This window comes from Bombus vancouverensis, chromosome 15, assembly GCF_051014615.1.
Source record: "Bombus vancouverensis nearcticus chromosome 15, iyBomVanc1_principal, whole genome shotgun sequence".
Taxonomy (NCBI): Eukaryota; Metazoa; Arthropoda; class Insecta; order Hymenoptera; family Apidae; genus Bombus; species Bombus vancouverensis.
In genome coordinates this window covers 451578-464669 of record NC_134925.1, presented here as the reverse complement: position 1 = coordinate 464669, position 13092 = coordinate 451578, and the positions used below count along the sequence as shown (strand labels likewise).

At 38.0% G+C, this 13092-nt stretch overlaps 1 pseudogene; it reads right to left on the bottom strand.

Annotated features, from left to right (window-relative positions):
- Positions 1-797: 797 nt before the first annotated feature.
- LOC117165335 (very long chain fatty acid elongase 6 pseudogene) lies at positions 798-11369 on the bottom strand (annotated as a pseudogene).
- Positions 11370-13092: the final 1723 nt, after the last annotated feature.

Genomic DNA, 13092 nt, shown 5'->3' with positions numbered 1-13092 from the left:
GCGGCTACGTTCGGCGACTGACTGTCGCCTCGAGCCCAAGCTCATTATCACAACTCTCGAACAATTACAATTGGACTGGGTGACTGCAATTATTTAATTACAGCTATGGTAGATTCTGAATTACAATGTTACGGGATTTTCCCAAAATTCCAAAGGGAAGGCTCCGGTGTTCTTTCATCTCCGACATATTAATAAGGAACCATTTGGCTGAATAACGAAAAAACATATAAAGAGTTCTTTAGATTATGTGACGCGGTCAAAATCAAATTTCAGGAGTTGAATTGAAAAACATTTTGTCCCTATGAATTCACAACCTCCCAAAGCTTCGAAATCCACACATATTTCTTCCTTCAGATGATTCTGTGATTACATTAGGGTTGTGAAGACATATTTTAAGTGAAACTAATTGTTTTAACTCGTAATTATTGTTAAAATAAGAATATTTAATGACAATTAATTGTTATTAAAAAATGTATAGGTTTCACTAATTGCTATTAATTTTTACTAACTAAAAATATATTTTTAGCATAAGAATATTTAATAACAAATAATTTTTAATAATTTTTATTGGGTAAAAATTAACTCTTAAAATAAAAGTATTTAATAAAAATTAATAGTTACTAATTCGGCTGCAGTGGTCGGATCGCAAAACAGCTTCCAAGCCAGTCAAATGCGTGTGTCACGTCGAAGACAGAAGAAATCATGAAACCAATAGATCGCTGGTGATCTCCTCTCCTCGCGTCGCAGTAAATATATTCGTACGTTTCACGAATAACGTGAAGGAATTGAACTTCGTATAAGATGATGGAAATTTTATTGTATAAATCCAACGGAGTGACGGTTCAAAGTGTTACAGAATAATTAACAGAATAATGTGTTGAGCGCTAATGTAGGAGGGTTTTTATATGGAGGTTTTAGTCCCTTTGGAGGGGTTATCGTCCGATGTATATCAGAGGCGGCTATTCAGTTGCTGTTTTGTTATTATTTCGATAGCTGTGGCATGCAGGATGTTTCGTCTACTTTATTACTGTTTCTGAGCGGATGACAGGTGCATCAGACGCAATGCAATACTTGAAACTTGCTTGTTGAAAAATAGAAGCAGTGCTGTCCATGATATTAACGCTGTGGTATATGTGTCAACACAAACATGGCATACATATATTGGAACTAGTGCGGCTATGGATATCGCCCATGTGATTCGAGTTTTAACAAACGTAGCCGCGTATGGCGCGGGGGTACCGGAAGAAATCCGTCCTTAATTAAAGCCTTAATTAAAGCTTACCGTCACACCGACGAATATTTTTTCCTCGATTCTGAAGTTTCATAAGGCTGCTTTTTAAAATATTGTAACAAACTAAAAAGAAAGCACTGTTTGCAAAAATTTTATCATTTCTTTAATTTTTGTAGTAATAACTCTTAAATTCATAATAAAACTAATAGATGATATAATATAGACGCAATGGGAAGGTTATCAATTCTTCACCGGTAGTGTGTATTTTACAAAACAATGAGTATAAGTATTTTCTTACACCATTAGAATATGTAATACCACCAGAAAACGGCGGTATAATATACATACATATATACGTACATAGGCAGTTCGAATGAAAATAGAAAAACGTTTGAGAGGCGTTCCCTACATACTAAACAAGATAATAGTCAATATTGATACTTAAAAATAGCAGAAAATATTCTAAGGCTCGATAAAGTTTTTGAACTAATGCATGATCCATTTTTTAATATCACTCGTACTTTATTCATACAAATTGTTATGTATTCTATGGCTTCTTTCAATATATATATAGTTTCATTGTTTTATACGTACGACAATAAATATGTCAACCCTATAATTCATTATTATAAAAGTATATCAGATTTGCCGGCGAATCTGTGTTTAATATTTTTTTTACTATTAGATGATTCAATATTAGATACGTTAATATTACCCGAATATTTACACATTACATTTTCAAATATTATATCGCTTCCGTTCTTGTTCCAGTAAGGTTTTGTCACGTTATCGGAAGAAGGAAACATTACAAATAAAAGAGACCAAAAAATTTCTTTGGAAATCGTTTCATAAGTAAACAGATTAGGGATATATGTGTTTCCAGGACGAGATTTATTAATTCATTCGTACTATAGTTAACGATAATATCGTTAAGATATTAAAAATTTATTTCTGATTTAGTGTGCGAGATTTATTTTAATTCTATTTCTCCATTTTCATTCATTCACAATCAATCTTTACAACTTTGCCTTCACAAAGGCTTGAGAGAACTATATTCATCAAATTATTTCTTGACGTCCATATCCATCACATGAGATTTTGACAAAGTTTTTCTTAAGATATGTCACTGAAAAGCATCCGTAAAAAAGATTTAAAAAATTTTTCACCTGCTCTACATAAACTTCAGCTTGTTATAACTTGCAGATCTATTAGGCTAATCCTTCTTTCCAATTTTTTTTATGTGTTTGTTAGATAAATAAGCCTGCTGGAAGAATCTGGCAAATAAAATGAAATAGCTGAGGTACATCAGCATAGCAAGTTTGATGTTCAAAGGCGTAACGTGACATTCAACTTGGGCACTGTGTACATAGTAGTAAGCTGATGCAGTTAAAATGCAACCCACAACCATTTGTGATAGCTGTAGCGTAGTAACAAACATGGCGACCCATTTTGGTATATTGAACCGCATTGCTTTCAGAGCATAATAGGAGTACATCCAGGCATGAACGAAAGAGTTTACCAAGCCAAACCACTTGCCATTTCCTGTGGCCTCTGCATAAGAGAACCAGGTATAGAGAAGGACTGTTACGTGATGGTACCAATGTAGAAAAATCAACGGTTGCTTTCGTAACACAATGAAGGCTGTGTCGCCAAATTCTACTAGCTTCGATAGGGCAAAGGTCCACGACCAAAAACCGAAAACTGGATCTTGAGTAAGATGGCTGGAAAGAATATAATTACATTTCTATTATAATATAATATTTTGGAAATATTGTTATATGTTATGAACATGATATATAAATTGAAGTTACATAGTGTGTTTCTTAATATCTGTCTGATGTTGTGTATTTTTCATATTACAAACAATTTACTTTTATGTTGGAAGTGGCTGAATTTATTTCAAGTATAGTACAATAATAACAAATGCAGTTATTTTTGTTATAATATCAAAAATAAAAATTTCCATTTCTCCATATTTTATACATTTCTTTGAAGTTTCTCAATTTTCCAGAGCATCGAGCAACATTTTGCAATAAAAGTTAACAAAAAGACGCGAATTTCCAGTATTAAAGAAAATTTACAGATAAAATTAAATTATAGATTAAAACTGTTTAGCTGAATTCCTTGCTTGTAGACAATTGCTACGTTTAAACTATCTTTCTAAACGTAATAATTTCCGGGATATTCCGTAAAATATGTTTTCAGTCTCAATTTTGCAGGATATTTTTGCTCCTTCGACATGGATTTTCCCGTGTAAAGATAATATGTGTCAAATATATTACGAATCCCCTGTTAGATACGTATGCTATCGCAAGGCGGATTGAGCATGTACAGATACTTTTAGCATAAAATCAAATTCTGTATGCATTTACATTTAAAACGTTTCGGGCTAATATTATTAAAAAGAACAGTTTTTAAGGTAAATGAAGTTTTATTATCTATTATTCAACACACATCCCTTCCTTGTCATATTTTTCTGAATTGCTTCTACAGTATTGAGTTGATGTAATGACCCACTTGAGAGGCTCGAATTGCTTGACTGACTATTCCCTCTTATGTTTTTCCGGAGGAAAGCTTGGCGTGGGTGTGCCCTTTGAACGAAGAACGCGGATTCGTTGTTCACACTTTTCGTCAAGGAAGTGAGGGTAACCATCCGCGATGCCGATTGGTTATGAGCCATGCTAATGAAAAAGGATATGAGGTAGTCTCCCACCAACGTGGATCGGGGGGTGACTTCGTTCCTGGGGAAAACCAGTCCTTTTCGATAAACATGTGTTCGGTATTCCCATTCGGTGACTACACGCTTTCTCCGTGATTTCTAAGAGCCTAATAAACTCAAGGACTTTTCCGAAACCCGAAAATAAACTGAAAATACTTCTAGACAAACAGTTTGACTGGCAAACATGTGGAAACAATGAAGCCAAAGTTGACGGTTTATGGTGGGTCCTTGAGTTTATTGAGGGCCGCTGGCTGCCAGGTAGCGTCGGCTGGAGTACAGCTGTTCCATGCGACGTAACAGCGTGGGAAGCTAGTAGCGCTGTGTCGTCAGCAAATGTTGCTATTGTTATCTCTGTAGATGTTGGTAAATCGGCAGTGTAGATGGAGAACAGCAGGCGTCCGAGGACACTACCTCGGAGTATGCTAGATTCCATTGGGAACGTTGTGGAAGTGACGTCTAAGTATTTAACCATGAGTTGCCTATTGGTTAGGTAGGACTTTAAGATGGAGTAGTAAGTGTGTGGTAGGACTTTTTTAAGTTTGTATAGTAGTACTTCGTGTCATACTTTGTCGAATGCCTGTTGAATGTTTAGGAATATCGCTGAGCAATATTTTTTTCTTTTCAAGGGATTGGTTGATAATGTGTGTTATGCGATGGATTTGCTCTACTGTTGAATGCTGTTTCCGAAAACCGAATTGATGATCTGGGAGTATTTTCAAATCCCCCAAGAGTGGAAGGAGTCTATTCGTTAGCATTTTCTCGAATAGTTTTGACAGGATAGGTAAAAGACTAATTGGGCGATAGGAGCAGAGTTTCATACATTGGTTTTTCGAGTTTAGGGATGAGAGTAATCAGTGAAATTTTCCAGGCCTTAGGAAAGTATTCAAGGCGAAGAATTGCGTTAAAAATCGATGTGACGAGTGCAATCCCTTTTATGAGAAGTTCATTGATTGCTCTATTGCCAATTAGGTCATGCCCCGCTGCTTTCTTGGGGTTTAGGCGACTGATTGTTTCTATAGTCTCTGCAGAGGAGAAGGGTTCGATAGGAGGGGACATTTGGAAGGGGGTGTGCAGGTATTCAGTAATGTCTGCGGCAGCTTTGGAGGAATGGGGTTTAAATACTTTAGACAAGTATTTAGCAAACAGGTTGGCTTTACCTATAGGGCTACACGCCCATCCACCTTGCGGATAGCGGATTGATGGGATTATTTGCGGGGAGCGCGTGAGTTTCCTGGAAGCCCTCCATAGTGAGTAGTTGGAGTCAGCTGTGGGGGACAAATTGGCGAGATATTTATGAAAACAGTCGTTTTTATAATTTTTGATGATTGTTATTGGCTTTCTAGTTGCGTTGTTTAGTTTGCGTTTGTTATCCGGTGTTCTATGGGACTACCATACTCTTCTTAGTCTACGCTTTTCTGCTATTTTTTTAAATATGTAATGGGGATATTCACGTTTGCTGATAGAAGTCTTAGTAGGTGTGGAGGAGCGGATTGCGTTTATTATGCTCGTGTTTAAGTATTTCGTGACTGCTTCGATATCTTCATTAGTTTTTAGTGAAATTAAGGCTGAAGTTGAGTCATTAAAGACTTCTCTAAAGAGCTGCCAGTTGGTGAGTTGGTTATGAATAAAGCCATTAGGTGTATTCTCGATACTTGTTAAACTGACTGTTGCTATCACGGGCGAATGGTCAGAAGAGAGATCAGCCGAGGAGTTGATTTGGACATATTTTGGCGAGATATTTTTAGTTATGAAGAAGTCAAGTAAGTCAGGTATTTTGTTAGTGTCAGTGGGCCAGTGTGTGGGTTCATATGTGGTGAAGTAGTTGAGATTGTTGGTGATTATGCTGTTTAAGAGATTTTTGCCTCTTACTGTGACCTCTGCCCCATTGGATAAGTTTGGCGTTATAGTCTCCTCCAGCTATGAATCTATTGCCCAGAGTGTCAAGAAAGTTATCAAAATCTTCTTTGGCGATGGAGTGTCTGGGAGGGCAGTATACTGCTGAAGTGGTGATTGTACCATGGTAGTCTTCTATTGCTACGTTTGTTGCTTGGAGGTAGTCTTTCTGGAATGATGGAAGTTCGTAGTGCTTAATGCTGGATTTGATAATGATTCCGGTGCCGCCGTGGGCCTTTCCGCTGGGATGTTGGGTATGGTAGAAGTTATAACCATTTATTTTCAGATAGTTTTTGTCGGTGAAGTGGGTTTCAGATACGAGCATTACGTCGACTTGCTGTTGCTTTAGGAAGAGTTCTAGTTCGAATTTGTATTGAGCTAGTCCCTTGGCATTCCAAAGAGCTATGCGTCTTGATTTTATTTTGCGTCGGGGCGTATTAATTTATCCATGGTGAGTGTTAATACTGATAGCCAATTATTTATTTGTTCAGATTGTTTTTCTATTAACTTTTCAACTCTAATGTCACGTTGATTCGGGATTATTTCACATTCCGCACGTAAGGTGAGAGATTCGTATTCCAATTATGATCATTATTACAAAATTTATTAGAAACTGACAAAGTAACGATACAGAATGTTATAACAGAACAGAATAGAATGTCGAGTACTGACTTGGGAGGTTTTTTTATATCAAGGGGTTGGCTCCTGTGGAGGGGTTATCGTTGGATGCCGGTCACATAGGGATCCTGTTACTGCTTAGTTACTGTTTCGATGGCTAAGGTATGTGAGATATGATTATCCTATTGCTGCATTCCCGGGGCCACTGTGACACTAGAGACGTTGTCTGTGTTTTATGAATTGGAGACATTATTTTGAGAATGGTCCCTGTGGTTATTTGGATTATTTTGATTTCCTTGTACTGTTTGGGAGTAGTATAGGAGATTGAAGTAGTAGTGAATTTCGGAAGACTGGGTATTTGATTGGTTGTCTCTTTGGCTCTAAGCTTGGGATACTTATTTATACATAAGGTTTTGTAGGCTGAGCGGCCTTTGTAGTTAGCAGAATGGTCACCTTGACAGTGGATGCACTTCGTTGGGGTTTCCGGTGATTTAGTGCACTGGTCAGTGGGGTGTGTACCTGCACATTTAACGCAGTGGATTTATATGCAATCGCTTCCTCTGCAATGTCTGCATTTTTCAAAGCTTTTGTTCATGCAATATCTCTAGTGTTTTGTTCTCGTGTTTTCGTTCTAGTTATCCTAGTTGAACAAGTTTTGAAGTGTCCGTGCCTGTGTAACGTCAATTCACATCAGAGACCAGGCCACACACCACGGACAGGATGGCACCCAGATGTCTGCATATCCTTGGCACGCACCCTCAATAGTCTTAAGTGCCCACCAGGGGCCTTGGCATTTTTATAGTTAAGGTCCTTCGGACCAAGCGAGTATTTCCTGTCTTAAATTTCCCTTTACGTTTATTGTCTACCACGTGTTAGCTTAGAAAGTTGGTTTTCTCCACATCTGGTATGTTCCGTTGGCAACTTTCTCGCGAGGGCGGCTAAAACCATTCCTGGTCCACCAACCGTCCTATTATCCAATCGGAGCCGGTGTCTACTGCCCTCACTTCCTTAACCAAAATTGTCATCAACAAATCCGATAGTCCCGTGTCCTTAGACACACCCACCCCTAGCTTTCCTCAGACACAGTATCGTCAGTAAAACTTCACTTATTCTGTATCCTTAGAATAGTCAACATATCTATATCGGTCTCTACCCTTATAAGTCGCGTACTTAATATATTGTTGTAACTAAGTCTTACATAACGTGGTTGGAGTGAATTGTGATTTATGCTAATTCAGTGCATGTTACATTGTGATTGGTGAATTCACAATAAAGGTTGATTAAAACAAAGTTAATTGTTGTGTTACGACTCAACTATATTTTATTTCCACCAACCAACCCTAAAAATTACGTGACACCTGCCTGTTCAAATGGATCGAATAGAGCATTCTCTCTTCCTCCGAAGATGGTTGTATTTCATCTTCACTCAATATGTTGCGTCGTGCAACACTCTACCTGGACCCGGCCATACACCGCGGGCCAGACAGGCCCCAGATGTCCGCTCATTCTTACGGCGTACCCTCAATAACCTTAAGCACCCGTCATAAATCCCACTAATTTGCTTGTTAAGGTCCTTCAGACCCAACAAACATCTGTTTTCTGAATCATTTCTAAAGATTATTATCTACCACGGCTTGACAAGGGAAAGTTGGGTTTTCCCACGTACGATGCTTCCTAATAACAACTTTCTATCGAGAGCAGCTAAGACCCTTCCTAGTCCACCAACCTTCGTTTAACCAATTAACAACAAATCCGATGGTCCCGTGCGCTAGACACACGCATCCTTAGCTTTCCTCCGCTACAGCATCGTCACCGAACATCACTGATTCTTCAACCTTCAAACATACAACATCCTTCGACCGGGTCTACACCCGAAGATCAGTCAGTCACTTATCTTATACATACGCACCAGCGTAACTATCTTCTTTACAAAGTTGTTGGAATAAACTGTCATTCACACCTTGTTACATATTCAATACCAGTATCATATTCAATTCACACCAGTATCATATTCAATTAACCACCTCTATTATCCTAATCGAAATAGGGGATCGATCATTTCGTGGCGTCGATTATCTAATCGTGACGGGAATTTACGACTCCCGTTGGCGTGCTTCCTCGCGATCGCGTCTCTCCGCGATCGAAACACAATGTCATAGATCTGTTTTGCCGCTTTTTAATTTCTTGTTTCTGAATATTTGCTTGAAACTTTTTCACTTCAGGGAATGACTCATCTTCTTCTTTTAGCTGATGCATCTTCGTGTTTTCACTCTGTGAAAAAGTTCTCTTTCTATTAGTATTTCTTGTTGTCATTGAACACTTTTCTGGCTGTATTGCATCTTCTCTTATAGAAAGATGATCCTGTAAATGTGTCTGTGAAGTACCCGCGATCTTCCTTGAAATTGTTTCGCTTAAAACACTTTTCTCATTTACTATGTTTTGTAGGGCTTTGTGTTATTTCTTCTTCTGAGCTACTTCTAGCACTTTTCCTTTTTTTTAGATCGGTTTTCACGTTTCCTCTAAAAATGTAGGATATATTTAATTACGTTATAATAGAATTTATATGCACAATGTACATACATTAAGCGATTAGATTTCAACATATTAATTAACCGATATCAAGCATTATTAGGCACTATATATAAAGGTTAGTATTGATCAGTAACATGAGATTCGGGGTAAGATTAAAGATATTAAATTTCATCATAATATGATACAAACATTTACATTACTGTCATCGTCACGAAGTAATGGCCTTCGTAATTTTGCAACAAGTGACATTGACTGTTGTTTTTTAATATTAATTGCAGCTTTCCTTCAACCCTCTCTTTTTGCTCGGCTCTTCAAAACTTTCGGCGTAGTTGAAGTTGAAGGGCCAGGTTGTGGTGTTTGAGCAAGGTATCTCCAAAATGGTCGTTAACAGATTTTTTAACACCCAAGCAACGTATATTCAATATATCTTTGGTAATTAGTGCTTTAATCCGATTCTTTGATGTAGTACCGATATTCCTACAACCGATAAATCTACAAATAAATTCTTTATAAGTGTAGTATCGTGGAAAGAAGGGCCTGTGGTGGCACTCGATAGTTAAATAGCACCACTCGACACTAACTAGTGTCGGACGACGAAGTGGTTAGCGCCTTAGGTTACGAACGTAGGAGTCCGATTTTTCTTCCACGGTACAAAAAATGAGGAAAAGAGCGGCCGTACCCAACAGCGTCCTCTACAGCGCTGAGCACAGCTCAACGATACTACATAAGTATTTAATATATACATTAAACTATACTTTTTAATAATACATACCATAATTTAATATTGTGGTTGAAATTATGACATATGTAACAATTAATACAAACACTTAACTTAGAAGTATATGTAAATTATTTTTCAAAAAAAATATTTATATGAAACAATAATAAAATAATGAAGTAACGTTGAGAATAAAATCTAGTTTAATTACAAATATATACACTGTTAACAATACCGTTCTTATCAATTTTATTAAATTTACAGTGAAGCTTACAATTACACTAATGTCAATGAATATTAACGTATATGTTTATTATTACACCAAATAAAAGTGAAAGTACTCTAATGAAAAATACAATATACTTTAATGGAAATAAAACAAGTAAATAGCGAAGCATTAATTAATATTATTATACAGTACTATATTATATTATTATAATATTTATTAATATTTACTTACCTTTTACGTTTGTAAAAATTGTAAATATCAACTTTTATAACAGAGATAAAACAAGTCACAGAAATTCGTGTCTTTCGATGGCAAAATGCGTTAAAGGAAGGGAAACGATAATCTCCGTTTCGCGTCACAAGCGGGACTATGCCAGTTTTGCTCCTTGAAAGTACATGTAGCGGTACATGAGCTAGAGGACAATTCAAATTATGTTGTTTTTTTGCCTCGGAGTATCAATATCGTTAGGACATACATAATGTAGCAATAAATAAACTCCGGACAAAACTATGTTGCCGCTACGTGCAACTGTCGAACGAAGACGAATTTGAATTTTCCGATTCTCCTCCGACCAGTTTATACTGTACCAGTTTAAACGGACGCAATCGTAAAGAGTTATCGATCATGTAGTGGATCGTGTGAGGATCAATAATTTAGAGAATACGAGAAATTGCTGCTGCAACGCCTCAAATATATTTAGAATAAATAAAATAAATACGAATAAATATAAATACCGTCGAGAGACGCTCGTACAAATGTATTCGCGAAGCTAGGGTATGGTCGCTTGCGAAAAACTCGATAACTATAACTCGGATGTCTCGGATAATAACTCGTAGATATTGATCGATAATTCGTAGGTACTCGGTATATACAAACTCGCGATCACGTCCGTTTATTTATACTGGGGGAGGGGGGGGGAGTCGGAAAATTTGAATTTATCTTAGATCGACGATTGCCCATAACGGTGACTTTGTTTTGTCCGGAGTTTACCTATCGATATGTTTCGTGCGTCAAGGCGATGTCCGTGTTCCGAGGCACAACAACATGAGTCGCTCTCGATCCGCCACGTCCTATGACTCTACCGACTATCTACCGAGTATTGATCAGTTACTAACGAGTTATGAGCGAGCGGTTATACACTGTCTTAGCGAATCCGTTAATACGAGCGTCTTTGCGAACATTATCTGTTCTTATTTATTTAATCATTTTAAAATATACTTGACGGTTTCTACAACGGGCAATCTCGTCTAATAAATCTCTCGATTAACCATCCTCTACACACAAGTCCCTTAATACATAACGACTTTTCAGTTCAATTGGGATCATTGCGTTTAACGCCATCTATTCGCCCGGGCGCGCCATTTTTCTCTAGAATATAAATTGTACCGCATGCTTGAATATGTACCGCATGCTTGAAATAGCCAGCCATGTTGATATGGAAGAGGAGGCGAAAGTGGAGCATATTGTAGAAGGAATAGTAGATGAAGAAAACAATAAGTCTACTACATCCATTAAAGAATTGAGGAAGAGATTAATCATGTACGAGGAACAGAATTATCGCAGAGCAAAATTGATTGTGAAGCTAGCCAAAATTGAAAGGAGCAGGATGCCCAGTCAATCTGGAGATATGAAGAAGACGAGATGTTACAATTGCGGCGACGAAGAATATGAGTGTGCAGAGTGCCCGAATAGGTCGAGAGGACCCAAGTGCTTTAAGTGTAGAGAGTACGGACACATCGTATCGAAATGCGACAACCTGAGCGAGTCCCATAAAGTTGTTTCTAGCACGTGGCAATCGTTGCAGACGAAGCGTGGTAAAGACTTTAAGATCGGAAATTTCGAATTGAGCGCGCTAATAGATACCGGTAGCGAACTAACTTTAATGAGAGCGAATCAGTATGTGAAAATTGGTATCGGGTCCGGAAGAAATTGTACACTCGAAGAATTTTCGACGAATATTGTGATAGATGATGAGTCGTACGTTGTAACGATACATGTAGTTTCAGATACCTTGATGCAACACTCGTTCATAATTGGCACATACTTCCTGAATACCGTCGAATTAAACATAAAGGACGGAAATGCTTCTATTCGTAAAGTAGAGAAAAAAGATTGTAATAGACACCCGGAGGTGTTTAAAGTAGATATAGAAATGCGGCAAGACAAAGTAATTGATCAGTCTTAATCCGACTTTGCAAATCCGATCGTAGTTGAAAAAAGGAACGGATCTCTTCATGTTCCTATCGAGGAGAATAGTAGAGAATGTACGGCAGTTGTAGTTACCATGAGTCCTTATCTCGAGGACACCGTCGTCATGAAACAAAAATTTGTTAGATAAACCGGTTTTTTTGTGTGAAGAGGGAAAAATGCTATTACGCGTACCCAGAGAGATCCGCGTCTCTGGGTTATGTAGGACTCGGCAGGTGACATCGCCATACGCCCTAAAAACCCCTCGATCCTTTATTTGATTAGACACGGACAACCCCGGCATAGCCGATCAGCATTCATCAGGGTTGTCATTAACCGCGTCTCCGAATATTTAACGTTGCATGCTGGTACCGCTCCTCCTGTTCGCTGACCCCATAGCCATTTCCATTTCTCTTCTGTAATTTATTATCGATTTGCAGAACGCTTTGAGCTTTGTCCAGTATTCGTCCTTGGTAACCACGGTGTCCACCAAGTTGACCACACTTATCCTGAGACCCAGGAAATTCTCGAGTTCGATCGTTATGTTCATTAGGTCCATTTAGGACACACGAACAGGACGTGTTCTGCATCGTCGTTCGGGTCACCACGATCCCTACACTTAGTGTCGACCTCCTTACCGATCCTCTTTCTGTAGCTGTTGAAGATACCATGCCCCATTAACATTTGCATCGTAAAGTAATCGATGTCTCTCCTTTTCTTGGCGAATATAGACGCATTACCTATCAACTTCCTAGTAAAGTTGTCCTCTTTGTAATTGCCCTATTCCGCTTGTCACTCCATTAGGGCTTTCTTCCTTATGTCATCCAGTTCTACTTTTAACATGATGTATCTATCGATCACTTCACCTTCAACAGCTAAGCTCTTATAAATCTTCATTCTCTCGTATGATTCTTTCAACATCCTAGCTTTAATGTTGATCGGTAAGTTGCCGGTCAATACACAAA